General features: G+C 47.7%; 1 protein-coding gene across 1 annotated transcript in view; it reads left to right on the top strand.

Annotated features, from left to right (window-relative positions):
- The window catches only part of LOC147733247 (uncharacterized), a 531,395-nt gene that overhangs the window by 207,633 nt on the left and 307,993 nt on the right, over positions 1-15,769 (top strand). Inside the window, exon 2 of the mRNA XM_086957810.1 lies at positions 5,676-5,821. The gene's annotated coding sequence lies outside the window, so the exon portion shown is untranslated. The remainder of the gene's footprint in view (positions 1-5,675; positions 5,822-15,769) is intronic.

Genomic DNA, 15,769 nt, shown 5'->3' with positions numbered 1-15,769 from the left:
AATTTTTCCACAAAGGAAGTATTTTTGATTTCTTTGCACAAACGATGAAGACTATATAAGTAGTAAGATTGAAAAGTTATTGTTGTTATGCAGATAAATAACGCCCAAAGAATGGCAAAATGAGTATGAGCACCAAGGGAGCAAAAGGGTGAGAAAATGCGGTAACCAGTGTAGTCTCTGAATATCACGAAGGCAGCAAACATGTACAGGTGAAGTCAGTGTACCTGTGCGATGTATAGTAGAAGTTTCACATCACACTGGGGGATTACTAGAGTCTTATTGGGACCACCTCTGAATACCAAGTCTACTTGCAACATCTTGCCAGCTCATGATTTTAAACTTCTTAGCCAAATCTTCGTTTCAGTTTGACTCATGTTTAGAAATATTCTGTCCTCAATTCCACTTAGATTACCATCCTAGAAATTCAGGGTTCTGGCCTCTTCGCTCATGTTATTTCTAACAGCAAAGCTACTAATAATGCTACTCTGTCTTGCTGAGCAATTTGTCAGTCTTTTTGGACTCGCATATGGTCTGTAACACACTCACAATTCATATATATGATGTGTTCACCATTATTCAAAAGTGTTTATTTGAAAAAAATGTTTTCTTTGATAAACAGCAGTTTTAGTATTAAATCTGTTTATTTGCAGAAAAAAAAGACAGATACCAGCAATTATACATACAGTATAAGACCATGCGAGTAATATAGCAAAATAAACACAAATGAACGGCTGACAGTAGTGCGGTAGTCTTGGACCTCATTCAAGCCTGTTTCTGGCTGCAAAGAAAGGAGAATCCTGTAGTTCTTTGGGATGAGTAAATAACACTCCTCTTTCAGAGTACTAAAGCCACTGCAATGTGATATACACAAAGTGTGCTCCACAGAAAGCACTCTACTAACTTCTCAAATTTTTCCACTTGTACCTTCGACAAACCCCTCTCGTCAATTCTCCACAATTGGCCACTTCACCTGCTCTTCATCAGTGCCTCCCTATGGGGCATCCATATCTTCTCCTTGGCTTCTTTTTATATCTGTATGCCAACAGTACTCAACTTCTTTATTTCTTTATTCTTCAACCAAACCTAAATCAGACACTGCTCTAAGGCCGTAACATACTGAATGATCCTCCACCCTGTAAAGTTTGACTCCTCAGTGGAAATCATCTACTTCCCTACCTCACCCACTCGGCTGGTTCCACCTTCCTCTAGCACCCTAGTCCTCTTGCTCCGTCCCACATAACCAGGAACATAAGAGTTCTATTTAATTAACTACTGTGCAGTTGTAATCCTCTATCACAACCACCATCCCTGTAGTCTGGTTCTAGAAGATCAGCATTAGAAGCAACTCCTAACGCCTTCTTTTTTAGCTGCTAAAGGTCCCTGATAAAAGTGCTGCTAGTGCACAAACTAAACTTACGTACCATTTCACTGATGTGGTTCTTCTAAAATCAAAACAACTCACCACACCAGCCTTCCAACACTCTCTCAAGGAGTCATATGCCCACCCCATCTTGGTCCCTATGTTCAGTCACCCTTCATCTTCTTACTGCTCCCAGATTCGCACATGCCTCCTCTAGGTTTACATATTTCTTGTTAGTTGGTTTTCTTCTTAGGAACAACCCTACCCAACAACTTACAGCCATCTCCTGCTTCACTAAATCCAAATGGATCCTCAAATATTAGACACTTTACAAGAAACACAAATCTCTTGATTACTTTACCTTCCTTCATCAACCTCCTGAAAGTGTTGTGTACAACCCATGGTATTTCTTTGTGTTTCACCCAACTACTACATCTTTTATGTACCGTTTGTTAACTATTTACAGAACGTCTCTTAGAAGGGCTCCTGTATCACTACAATAAATGCAAATAAGAACCCCCTCCCCAAACCCAGCCCAACTGTGTCCTTTGGTTTGCGAAAACTATATGTCCCTTGCTACAACAGAGCCACTCATCACCTAGTCGTTCATCTACATTTTAATCTGCACATTACTGGGAAAGGACGGAGAACATTAAATGAATGTAAAATCCTTAAAAAAAATAGATGTAACCAAGTCAGACCCCTCTAAAGTATGTTTACAGGTGACAAGATAGCTTCGGTTTCAATCTTGATAAAATTGAGTTTACATTTTCTACCTCTAACAAAGTTAAACGTCTGTGACCTCTCAGCTTATGTTTCAGACTGCTCATTAAGTGATTAAATGTGAGTAAAGCATGTATGTGTCCACATCTCTCTGGCATCCCTGCTGCCAAAGTGTTCTTTCCTGAACCTCAAGCAGGCTAACTCTGGGGTGGGATGGTATCTTTCTTCCTTGTGGCGATTACCTGCATGCCCGTATCAATAGCATATGCTTGTCTTTGAGATTAAAATATGCAGATGTAAGTGCACACAGCTGGTACAGTGAGACTACAAATGGCTCATTTATTCAGTTATGATTTAGTTGATCAATAATACTATCAACGAGGTAATTACCCTGTGTTTACGGACAGACAAGCCATGTATCTGTCCTTCAGCCATAGGTTACATTCATTTTGCATGACAACTGACTGGGCAGTAACCAGATGGGATACCCAACATCAAGTGGGCAATAAGTCTCTCTTAGAGTTTTCCCAAGTGTTAATGCCATGATATATTGTCTGGCTTTTGGCTGCTAGAAAAAAGAAAGTATTAGTCATTTTATTATATTGTTTATTATTATTATTTCAGTTGCTGTTGCTGTTATGATGACTGTATAATTGGGCGCACATTGGCATGTAAGGAAGCCGATGGAGAAGAAATTAAAGGAAAACTGTGTAAGCTCTACTGCCTGCTTAGCAGCTGTTTAGTGACTGCATCCTGCTAACCCTCCAAGTGAAAAGATGAAGGGCAAAGGGAATATATGTAGAGGCACGACAAAAGTGGGATAGAGAAAAGAAACGCTGTGCAAAAATAAAGGTCTGCAGATTGTAGCAAAGGGCAACCAGTAGTTGTCAAATACTGATGTCATGAAGGAAACCAAAGGATAGGAAATGGTCGATTTCACTCTAATCGAACCCCAAGGGAGCATACGAGCCAAACAGGGATTTCATGATAATGAATAATTCAAGGTAATAGAACTCTGAACAAATATAAGTGCACTATATGAGCTTCACTGGAGGTCATCAGGAAGTCCACAAAACGTGAAAGTCTTAGGGGAATAACAGAAATTAAACACTTTGTCACAAAATAGTTGTTGTAGACCCCTCTAAACCGGAGAACTACCGGCCCGTTTCACTGCTCCCATGGGTCGCGAAACTAGCGGAGGCTCACGCGAACAAAATTCTCAGTGATCACATGGCGAAAAACAACATCCTGGACCCCTCTCAGCACGGGTTCAGGCCGGGCCATAGCACGGAATCCGCGCTCCTCGCCTCCACGGAAAGCCTACGGGAAATTATGGACACCGGCAAAAGTGCCGCGCTGATACTGCTCGATCTCAGCGCGGCCTTTGATACGGTCTCCCATGCCATCCTACTAAAACGCCTTGAAAACATAGGGATAGTAGATTCGGCGCTTCAATGGTTCCGATCATTCCTAACCAACAGATCATTCAGGGTATCTGCCCCTCCGTTCATCTCCCAACCCCAAGATATAGGACAAGGAGTTCCACAGGGCTCTGCCCTCAGTCCCTCCTTGTTTAACCTATACATGCAACCCTTGGCGGAGGTTGCAAAGAATTGGGGCCTCACAATGGTGTCGTACGCCGACGACACTCAGTTGGTCATCAGCCTCAATGAGGCCCCCTCTCCTGATGCCACTAGATTCAGGGATGGACTGACTGCGGTCGCTAAATGGATGACAGCGAATTGCCTCCAACTCAACGGTGGCAAAACCGAGGTACTGATAATGGGGAAAAATAGTTACAACTGGAATGACCTCTGGTGGCCCCAATCACTGGGCCCAGCACCCCCCCCCTAAGACTCTAGCAAAAAATCTAGGAGTGTGGCTGGACTCTACTCTTAGCTTCCAGTCGCACACCAAAAAAGTTGCCGCAACTTGCATTGGCTTACTGAGAAGTCTCAACCCAATCTTAGGCTACTTTGACTCCAAAACACGACAACTTATCGTACAATCTACCATCCTGTCCAGGCTGGACTACGCGAGTGTCCTGCTGTTAGGAGCAAACAAAACTGAAATAAAGAGATTCCAACGGATCCAGAATTCGGCTGCAAGGGCTATAGTAGGTCTTCCAAGAAGGTGCTCGGCTAGAGCGACCATTCACAGACTACATTGGCTACCCATGGAAGCCCGCATCCAGTTCAAGGCCCTCATATTTGCCTTTAAAATTCTGAAGAACGAAGGTCCAGAGCTCCTCCGTTCGTTGTTGACCCCCTATTATCCCAAACGGAATCTCCGGTCCATGCGACAACACCTAGCCATGGTACCCCACACAAAGTTATGTCGCATCGGAGGGCGTTCCTTCAAACTACTGGGGGCCAAGTTATGGAATTCCCTTCCTCTCCACATCCGATGCATCAACAACATTCTAGCTTTCCGCAGAGCGATCAAAACCCATCTCTTTCCCTCCCTGTAGGTCCCGTCTGTCGTTTCAGTTGGTTGTGTTAGGGTTCTAGCGCCGGGACGCCCCGTTGCTGGGGCAGCTGTTTGCGCTTTACAAAACAGATAACATAACATAACATAACAGTCTCTTTGAATTCCACTGAGGTCCTGCCACGGCAGGCTTTCTGTTCAAGATGAGCAGTGCTGGTCAGGAAGACTCTCCACTGGGGATCTCTTGAAGATAGACCGTGTTAGCTTGCAAAGGTTTTCCTGTTATAGATCGGTTGTGCTCACTTATCAAGTCACCGGCTGTCGACCTGCTATAGGTGAGCGGTGTTTCCTCACAAAGACTTTCTAGAGAAGATCTTATGGTAGCGTTTTCTCTTGTGAAGGCAAGCCGATGGATTGGGTCATTGGCTGGCCCTCTGGCAAAGATAGACAGTGCCTGGTCTGGATGGCTTCCATTGGTGACGTGTATAAGATGGTCTTTTGGGGGAATACAATTCTTTCTTGTAGACGGATAGTTTTTGATGATTGATGAGAGAGGTAGTGGTTAAGGTGCTGTCTATAGTTTTTACTGTGCTCTTTTGGACTGCGTCTCCCAGCCTTCAATAGAAAGTTTTATCAATCACTTGGAATCTGATTTTATACAAATTACATCTTCCTTCCCTCACCACTCATGCCACGTATAGGTTTCTATGCTCTCTATGCAGTACTAGTTCATTCCTTCCTCTCCGTTCCCAGGTTGCCTAGTGGGCTCCCGGCACACAGGCCTTCAGCACTTCAGTCGCTGTGACTGCAATAAGGCTGGTACTTGGGCTTTGACTCACAGGAAGTGGTTTGTGTTCATGATGAAAAATCACAAGTTACTGAAAGTGACAGCCCAGAAAACTGTAGACATGTGGCAACATCTTCTGTGTAAGCAGGCCCAGTCTCTGTCAATGAGCCATCAGCTATCAGCACGGAGTATCCCGGGTCTGCCGCATGGAGTCAGTAGCCGGATTTACTCATGTGCGGGGGAGGGTTCCATGAACATGATAATGCGGCTTGCATGTTCTCTCAGAGACTTGGCATGCATATTTTTTGTGTTATTGTTAAAGTTTTATGCATAACCCTCTTCTCACATTAAGATCTCACTTTTATTGTGTCTTTCAAGTGAGAATCCCCTCCTTCAATCGAAAACACCAACTTAACAGACTTCGACTTACGAGCTCCCAGGATACCACACGCAGCGAGACATTTGATGCTGCCCCAGATGGATGACGTCCCGATGTCCTGCGAAGGCTAGAAGAATGATTCCAGGTAAGAAACACGTCTTCACTCAGGTGCATTCCTAATTGATAGCACTTATTTTAAAAAAAATGTAGGAACACTAATGCTGCAGGACTGTCTACCTTACTGGGGTGTGATTGCAGTATATACTGCAGCTGTTGTTTCAGAGGAGCTTCGCCAAAGTTGATTTCAAGATCTCAATTAAGGCAAAGCTACCCAGGAGCACCTATCTTTGCTCTTTAAAAGGGATAAATGAAGACATCAAAGTCATTGATGTTATGTTATGTGTATTTGTGTAGTGTGCAACACACCCATAAAGCAGCAGCAGCAGCATAGGTCAAGAAAGGTGTGGGGTAAGAGCCCGGTCTTCAGTTTCTTGCAGAATTCAAGAATTGAGGAGGCGGTTCTGATGTTCAGGCGCCAGTCGTTCCAGGCTTTAGGGGTGGGCTATGACGAGGCACAATCACAGGATCTTGTTCCGTTTATGTGGGCGGGTGCCCGAGTAGTAGTCCCGTTGAACGGAGGTGTCTGGTAGGTTTGTGGAAGTTTATGTAGTCGTTGAGGTACGTGGGGCCAAAGTAGTGTAAGGCTTTGAATGTGTGTGTATGAGGAGTTTGAAATGTGCTTGCTTGTGGATTGGGAGTTAGTAGGACTCTTTCAGCTACAGGGTAATGTGAGTATGGGCTGAAGGCTGAAGGTGAGCCTGGCGTCGAGTTTTGTACGGTCTGCAGTCTTCTGGTCATTTGAGCATTGATTCCAGCATAAAGTGTATTGCTGTATTCCAGCTTGCGGGGGCAGAGGGCTTGGGTGACGTTCTATGAGTCGTCATGTCAAGCCATTTGAAAATCTTCTTAAGCATCTTGAATATGTGTTGCTTATATCTCTCAAACTAAGGCTCTTAGTACGAGTTGCCTAGTATATGGTGCCTTAATATTGCACAGGAATTTACTGATACCATGGAAAACAATAACTACAGAGAGGAATGAGGAATAACCATAGAAATTGATGTTTACTCACAAATATCTGCACCTTTTCCTTATTCAGGGTACTTTGCCGTCTTCATTTCACCAGTTGTTTCTTGGCTAAATAGGAAGGAGCAGATATTGCATCTGCATGTTTTCCTACTGAATTCATAAACCCGATTTGACCAAGAACTGCTGTTTATGACTGAATCGAGACTTACGAACAACACTTAATGAGTGGCTCTGATGAAGTGTTTGCACTAGTGTATCTAATAGAGACATCTAGCCGTAAATTCCTTTACTTGTGAATTCTTCCCAGGCGTCAGACTGGATACGGAAAGTTTTCTCAGCAGTACCTCTGCACGCTGGGGGACAGCGCTGCATAGCTCTGTAACGAGGTTGACTCCGGATGTGACGTCTTTACGAAGCCATACAAGTCTCTCTCCCCTCCGGCGCTCTAATGTCAGTTTCTTCTTTTTAGGTTTCGCTGGGGAACGGAGCTGTAAGCTCCGCCTCCAGAGAAATCTGTAGTTTCTAGTATGGGTGCCTTGAATCCCGCCCTCTGTTTCAGTGGCTAGCTCCATAAATGGAGGCTAGCCATTGGAACAGAGAGGCGTCCGTCATGGCCGGACCAGATTCGGGGGCGTTCCCGAGAATTTTTGGCTTTTGGCTACGTCACGCGACGTCAGCCAAAAGCCGGGAACGCCCCCGAATCTGTTCCGGCATTGCCGGCACCCACCTTCCTGCTCCGGCCGTCTTCTGCGTCTCTCCTCCCCCTTTCCCGCCCCCTCCCGCTTGTTTCCTGATGCTGGTCCTTGCGTGTGTGTCCGTGTGAGTGAAATCATCCCAACACCCTCGCACCCTTCCTTTTTTAGGTCGAGGTAATGTGTACGGAATGTAAAACGGTCTTCCATGGTCCCTGCAAGGTCCGAGTACCATCCTGCCCTCAGTGTGTGCGGAGAAGAAAGTACTACGAGTCGAAGCATTCTGCTGCCTTATAACACTGCAGGGATATGTTTACAAAAGGACACGTTCAAGATGACGCACATCTGCCAGCCGATAAGAACTCTCCAGAGATGGAAATGGTGGAACGTCACACGCAATGTCCCCCCCCCCCCTTCCCGGCTGTCCTGTGCCCGTTCCCGCCCCCCCCCCCTCCCGGCTGTGCGTTCCCTCTGTGTAGTCATGCGGCGGTGGGCGGAGTTGTTTTTGTTTTTTTCGGCGCCATGATGCTCTCATTCTGCGGCCGACCGACGTTGGAGGAAGTCCAGGTGGGTGAGTGCTTGTTTTTCCTTTTCCTTGCCTTCCCGCCCCCCTCCCGCTGACCGTGTGCTGTTCCCGCCCCCCCCCCCTCGCTGTCCTGTGCCCCGTTCCCGCCCCCCCGCTGTCCTTTCTGCCCCCCTCCCCGTGTGTCCGTTCCGCCCCCCTCCCCTTTCACTCTCCATTGCTTGTTTCTTCTTTTTTTCGGGGATTTTGGCTCTTAAGAGAGGGGCTGTTGTGCTGAAGGCCAGACTGGTGTGTCCCCGAAGGCCCGGGGAGTGGACGCAGTGTCTGATTCCCTTTGCCGAGGACTAACTGGATTGCCGGTGTTTGCCGAGTGGATGGCCCCACTGGCTGTCCAAACAGAGCTGTGTTTGCCAACTGTGAGCATATTGCCGCCTCTGTGAGTCACCCCGTCGCGGCGTGAAAGCAGCACTCTCTTGTTTAGAGGCTGATAATAGCAGCACTCTCTTGTTTAGAGGCTGGGATGAACAATGTCACCTAACGGCACCAGGGAGCATCGTCTGATCATCTCGAGGCAGGGGTCCCCTGTACCCTGGGTTAGAGGCTGGCGCTGGGCGTACCCTTGCATAGGTAATTATATAGCGCTTTCCATACCACGAGAGTGACCTAAAGCGCTTATGCAGAAGCAGAGCATTAGTACCAAACTCATTCATAAGCCAGGACTGACTAGGACCCTGTGCTAGTGAGACAGGGCGAGCAGCTCTCGGCTGGGGAGGTGCTGTCTGAGGTGAGCTCCACAGCACAGAGGCACAAGGGAGACCCTCTCAACAGGAGTGTCAAGAAGAGATAAGCAACGTTGTGAACTAGTCAGCTAGAGCGACAGCGCCCTCAAAGAGGGACAGACACCAGCGACAGCACCCTGAAAGAGGGGCAGACGCCAGCGACAGCACCCTGAAAGAGGGGCAGACACCAGGGACAGCACCCTGAAAGAGGGGCAGACACCAGGGACAGCACCCTGAAAGAGGGGCAGACACCAGCGACAGCACCCTGAAAGAGGGGCAGACACCAGGGACAGCACCCTCAAAGAGGGGCAGGCAGCAGGGACAGCACCCTCAAAGAGGGGCAGGCAGCAGGGACAGCAGCCAGACGAAGAGTTGACAACCCTTTTAAACGGGGTCAGAACCGCAGTGGCCCGGAGCAGAGAGACGTATGCGGGGACAGGAAGCGGGAGTAAGCATGAGCACCCACGTGGCCTGGAAAAAGAGGTAAGCAGCACCGAGGACTGGAAGCGAGGGGGGGCAGCACAATTTGTGACGGAGCAAACAGCGGAGCGTCTCGGTCTCAGAGTCTAAGAAATACACTAGAACCTTAGCTCCCATCCACGCGGGACTTTTTAAGAAATATTATCTAAAGCGAGAAAGAGGGTCGAAAGGTCGAAGGGATTATATGGGATAGTTACAATAAATCTATTTTCAAAAGCTGAACAATGTGCGAGGCCTCGAACAGTGCCAGACATTGATTCCAGCTCGCATTTGTTGGAGCTGTCTTCTTAAGTCGCTTTTTTTTATTTTGTAATCGATGCACTTTCTGCTTAAAATATTTTATATTGAAAGATTTAAGCAGACACGTTTTACTTTGTACTTTTCCCCTGTTTGTAACGAGTGCATCCGGGGGCCTCTTCTTGGAGTGTCACGTGTGGGCAAACACCTGTGCCCTCACCTCACGTGCCAGTACGTTTGGGGGCAGAGCTGCTGAGAGAAGCGCCCCGCCATCTCCTTTCAATCTGCCTCGGAACGCCACTGCCTGCCTGTTTATTTTTGTCAATCATGTGGCTTTAAATTATGCTTTCCTAAAAGGAAACATATGCCAGCAACAAACACGAGGGGGCACGCGGCCATTCCGGACTTCCAGGGCATAAATAGCGCCCAGATGGGGAGGACGGAGGCCATGTTCACCTCTGGCCCGGACTGTTTATCGTTTAATAATCTGCAGTCGGAGCCATAAAACAGGCGTGTGCCTCGCGCCCTGGCACCGGGCACCTCTAGAATGCCCTTCTGCTCCAATAAACAGCATTCATGAATACGTAATATCGAGTGAAGTCTGCCGAAGCGCCGCCTCGTATTTTCTGCATAGATTAATTACAATGATACGCAGCTACGAGTGAAGCATACAAAAAAAATGTGTCTGTGCATATATATATATATATATATATATATATATATATATATATATATATATATATCTTGTGCTGCAATAAACAGCCGTGGGTGTCTCTTACAGATCTGTCTATTGCTTTGCCTTTTGCCCCACAAACTTTACTAGATTTTTCGGCTGAACGCTACAAGTGGTGTTTATATATATATATATATATATATATATATATATATATATATACACACTGACAAATATACATATATACACATACGTGTAGCGTTGAGCCGCAAGATCTAGGAAAGTTGTGGGGCAAAGCAATAGACAGATCTGTAGGAGACACACAAGGCTGTTTATTGCAGCACAAGATACGTTTCTGTAAATTATGTAGTATTATGACAATTCCGTGGCTGCTGTCGAACCTTCTGCAGGCAGAATACAGAAATGTATTGTGGGATTTTGAAGTTAGTAGGTTGCTGTACGCACATACTGCGAACTTGCGCTCTGGCGAGATTTTGCCTGAATTACGGGGTTGGTGGCCCCCGTTTATTTCCCCGTTCACTCCGGGCGTAGCTGAGGAGAGGGGAAAACATTTCCCCTAACGCAGGTGCCAGATTTGCTAGTCGTGTTTAGGGAAGTGATTGGAGTGGGCGATGGGAGTGTAGGCTTGGAGTGCAGGCGCGGGGGGGGGGGGGGGGGGAAGTGAAAGAGAAAGTGGTTCTGCGCAGACAGACACTCACCGGCCGGACTTGGTGATCACCATCTCGGTGCCCCGCTTGTGGAACTGCTCTCAGAGACTTTAGTGGCAACTGGAGTGAAAGACACTGAATTTATATTACATGTAAAACACAGTAATAGCGAGCTGTTACATAAGTAGAGCACTTCTGCCACTTCAAAGCACTGTAATTTGCAGACACTGGTATTACCCAGATCTAGAAGCACTCAGTTTATCGACTTTGGAAGGATGGAAACTGATTCGCCCTGTGTTTGGGGTGAGTCTGAACCATCCCGTGTGGGCTGTAATTGGCTCTGAGAGTCACAGACACCTTCCTCGCCAGACATAGCAGGGAGATAGTCAGAGGTCCGTTCATCCTAGGGGTGATGGGGAACAGAAAGGAAACAAGCTAGAGAGAAGGGTCATGGTGGTAGAGGTCGGAGCCCCCATGTAGTAGGGTCCCAGTAGGGTCACGCATAAGAACCAATGCACAGTTCTAGAACTGGAGTAGGGTAAACCAGTCCCCATGGGTAATGTATACAAACCAGCCGAGTAATGTAGCAAACAAGCAAGTCAGAGGACTTTCCCTCAGAGGACTTTTCCACCCAAGGTTGTGTATTTTTTTGGAAATTAATTAAATTAATCTACACTATTAATTTTATAAATCGTGCTTCTAAGTATTTTGGGCCGCTGCATAGAGCCCTAATTAATGTGCGTCTATGCAAAAACGTGCGGGCCTGATTTATGTCCTTCTCTGTGATAAGGCACTGCACGTCTTATTTGTCACTGAAACATGACTTTCTGGCACTTCTAAGCCAGTGACTGAAATGGCGATCCCTTTGGGATATAAAATATGTAATCCGGTTTGCCTTAATGAGAGGGGTGGTGGCATCGCAACTGTAAACTAACAGGACTACAATTTACTAACCATCATAAAGGCAACATCATGTACAGTCAGATATTACAAAGGGCTCCAGGAGAACGTTGCCATCTATTTATGAGACCCGCTCAGTAAAGGCAGGCGGATGCAGTGTGAGAAGATTCAGTGCAAATAACACCTTTAATCATGGCAGCTGTAACGTGAAGGATGGTTGTATGCAGCCTGTCAGTTGGACTTTCCTCCCAGGAGCTGGAACCAAGCTCCAGCCTGACCACGTATGCTGGAGATAGGGAGCGCACATTCTAAGGCTTGTCAACAAGAAGTCTTTGGTTTGATCAGGTGAAGCACCTTCACAAACACCAATGCACTGGAGTTAATTTGAGAAAGAGTAACAGCTCACGCCATAAAAACAGTGACAACAAAGGCAACTCTGTTCTCAGGAGTGCCCCTCCTGAAACATTGTAGAGCGGCAAAATAGCGAATTAATCTCTACAGATTTTTCTGAAGTAGTAGTATGGGTAATTAACGTCCTAGAAACTCTGTATAAACTCTGAATAATTATTTGTTGACAAAACCACAAAGCAGGTCTCTTCCTCCTTGTTTCGAATAGTCTATGCACCGAAAGGGTTATTGGTGTGCTTACAGAGCTAAACATCAAAGAAACAAATTAAAAAATAAATAACCATTAATCGGTGTAACAATTTAAAGAACATGATCAAGTGACCTGACATTTTAAATCGAGATCTTCCATCACACCATACTCTCTCATCTAATCTTGGGTTTTCGCCATATGGATGCTCCGAGTGTCAGGTGCATCCGTGAGACCCCCGCTGCATCCCGTCTGTTATTCAGCTCCAGCCCCTGCCGAGCCTCAGCCAGGCTCCCTTCCAACCCTCTCATCCTATCCTTCTCACATCTCCTTCACTTCGTCCCTCCTTCTCTCCACTACCCGGTTTCACTCAGCCATTCTTCCCTCTGCAGCCAGCTTGTCCGGCCCCCTTCCTTCAGCTCTCCTGACGTTTCTTCTCTTCATCTCCTCCCTCGTCTCCCCCTTCCATTCCGGCCCCTTCCCTTCGTACCCACTTCCTACGACCCTCCCTATCCCTACACCCAATAACTCTATCACTCCTCGTCCTTGTATACCACGTCCACCATCCGTCCTTGGCGCCCCACCCCCCTCCCTACGACCCCCTCGTCCCTCCTTCACCTCATCTCTTTTTGCCCGCCATCCCCCATTCACAGCATAATCTGAAAAAAGTGTTGGCAGAAGGTGAGGTGGGGAGCAAGAAGGGGGAAGGAAGAGAGAGAATCGGGTGCTAGAAAAGTTTACGCTATATAAAACTGCATTAAGTAAAATAAATACTTGCACCCATTCACAGCATTATCTGAAAAGGTGTGGGCAGAAGGTGAGGTGGGGAGCTAGAAGGGGGAAGGAAGGGAGAGAATCGGGTGCTAGAAAAACTCGAGGAAGATTACTTCATATCATTTTTTACACCTCGTTTTATTTTATTCTAATTGTAACAGATCTTTGTGTATAGTGCAGAGTAGTGAGTGTGCAGAGTAGTGAGTGTGCAGAGTAGTGAGTGTGCAGAGTAGTGAGTGCGCAGAGTAGTGAGTGCTAGAGAGTGCAGAGTGACTAGGGAGTGCTAGAGAGTGCAGAGTGACTAGGGAGTGCTAGAGAGTGCAGAGTGACTAGGGAGTGCTAGAGAGTGCAGAGTGACTAGGGAGTGCAGAGTGACTAGGGAGTGCAGAGTGACTAGGGAGTGCAGAGTGACTAGGGAGTGCTAGGGAGTGCAGAGTGACTAGCTAGGGAGTGCAGAGGGAGTGCAGAGTGACTAGCTAGGGAGTGCAGAGGGAGTGCAGAGTGACTAGCTAGGGAGTGCAGAGTGACTAGGGAGTGCAGAGTGACTAGGGAGTGCAGAGTGACTAGGGAGTGCAGAGGGAGTGCAGAGTGACTAGGAGTGCAGAGGGAGTGCAGAGTGACTAGGAGTGAAGAGGGAGTGCAGAGTGACTAGGAGTGCAGAGGGAGTGCAGAGTGACTAGGGAGTGCAGAGGGAGTGCAGAGTGACTAGGGAGTGCAGAGGGAGTGCAGAGTGACTAGGGAGTGCAGAGTGACTAGGGAGTGCTAGAGAGTGCAGAGTGACTAGGGAGTGCTAGAGAGTGCAGAGTGACTAGGGAGTGCTAGAGAGTGCAGAGTGACTAGGGAGTGCTAGAGAGTGCAGAGTGACTAGGGAGTGCTAGAGAGTGCAGAGTGACTAGGGAGTGCTAGAGAGTGCAGAGTGACTAGGGAGTGCAGAGTGACTAGGGAGTGCTAGGGAGTGCAGAGTGACTAGGGAGTGCAGAGTGACTAGGGAGTGCAGAGTGACTAGGGAGTGCAGAGTGACTAGGGAGTGCAGAGGGAGTGCAGAGTGACTAGCTAGGGAGTGCAGAGGGAGTGCAGAGGGAGTGCAGAGTGACTAGCTAGGGAGTGCAGAGGGAGTGCAGAGTGACTAGGGAGTGCAGAGTGACTAGGGAGTGCAGAGGGAGTGCAGAGTGACTAGGGAGTGCAGAGGGAGTGCAGAGTGACTAGGGAGTGCAGAGTGACTAGGGAGTGCAGAGTGACTAGGGAGTGCAGAGGGAGTGCAGAGTGACTAGCTAGGGAGTGCAGAGTGACTAGCTAGGGAGTGCAGAGGGAGTGCAGAGTGACTAGCTAGGGAGTGCAGAGGGAGTGCAGAGTGACTGCCGAGATTAAGCTAATGGCAATGTAAATGACAATGCCATTTATTTATCTGTTTTCAAAACCAACACATAAATACAAATGTTGTCATTTACAATGCCAATAGCTCTAACTTTTCCAAAGGCAAAACCATTGCATTGTAAATGCTTGTTCTGCACTGCATGCGGATTCGGAGTAGCGGAATCTGTGGCTGTTTTATCAGCCTGATGTGACCATTTCTTTTAGTCTGTAACAGTATGCCCTCTGGGTTTAAATCCTGTGGGTCCTGTGCTTGAGAGTTGTCAGGTACGGATCCACATTCAGTGTGTATGTTGTGCTTGGGTGAGCATCACAACGCCGAGGATTGTGTCACCTGCCAGTGGTGAAGTTGAAGGTGCTGCGGTAGCGACAAATGAAGCTCCTGGCAGCACGGATATTGCAGGCTCCCAGTTCCTTGAGGTGTTGGTCGTCTTTCTGGTCTGCAGTTAGCAGGTCCAAAAGGCGTTCCTATGAGCTCTTCATCCCATGACCGGAGGCAGTGGTTCCCATCCTCTGCACCGTCCCACAGTAAGTGGCGTGACAGAAGATCAAAGTCACTGACTTCTATGACTCCTTCGACTCACGACATGGATTCCGGAGACTACTCATGCTTCGGCGCTGAGGCCTCCGTTCAGACGTCCCTCCCACACCTCCCCACTTTTCCTGGAGCCAGGGAGATTTAGAACCATATGCAAGAGTATTACAATGCTCTTCATCTTGTCTTTGGAACCTCGCCTGCCTCTGGAGTGCCTGTAGACCCCCAAGGAGGTCATAGGCGCAGCAACTGCGACATCGCCGGCGGGTTCGCTCCTGGTGGCAGTCCAGGTCTTTTATACAGTGGTACTGGTGCACAACCCTTCAAGGTTTCCACCTGGTGCACTGGCTGACTCCAACACGACTTTGGTGGTTCCTCCAGTGACTGTTTTCACAGCGCCGGAGGGCTCTGAGCCGGAGTCAGTGCACAACACTGTTGGGAGTCTTGCGAAGTCAGCTTCCCCTCGCCCCCTGGTGTCTGCGTCGCTGTTGGCGCTGACCGATGCCCCTCCACCTTTCCATGCCGGCACCAATACAGTACCGTTTCGGCACTGCTCTACGTCGTTTACGGAGCCGTTTCTGGAGCCGTTTACGGAGCTGATGGTTTCTGTTGGTGCTTCGCAGGAACAGCTGATGGATGGACTTGAAGGGGTGATTCCCATAGAACAACTTGTGCTTTTGGATCCTCCTATTTTGGACAGCTGGATTACTGAGTTGGGGGAAGTGAGCTGGTTAGATTCATCCCCTGCTTCTACTCTTTTAATCTCCTCCTGGCCTT

This window comes from Lissotriton vulgaris, chromosome 2_1 (genome assembly GCF_964263255.1).
Source record: "Lissotriton vulgaris chromosome 2_1, aLisVul1.2, whole genome shotgun sequence".
Lineage (NCBI taxonomy): Eukaryota > Metazoa > Chordata > Amphibia > Caudata > Salamandridae > Lissotriton > Lissotriton vulgaris.
The sequence above is the reverse complement of the archived record's forward strand: the minus strand, read 5'-3'. Positions and strand labels throughout refer to the sequence as shown.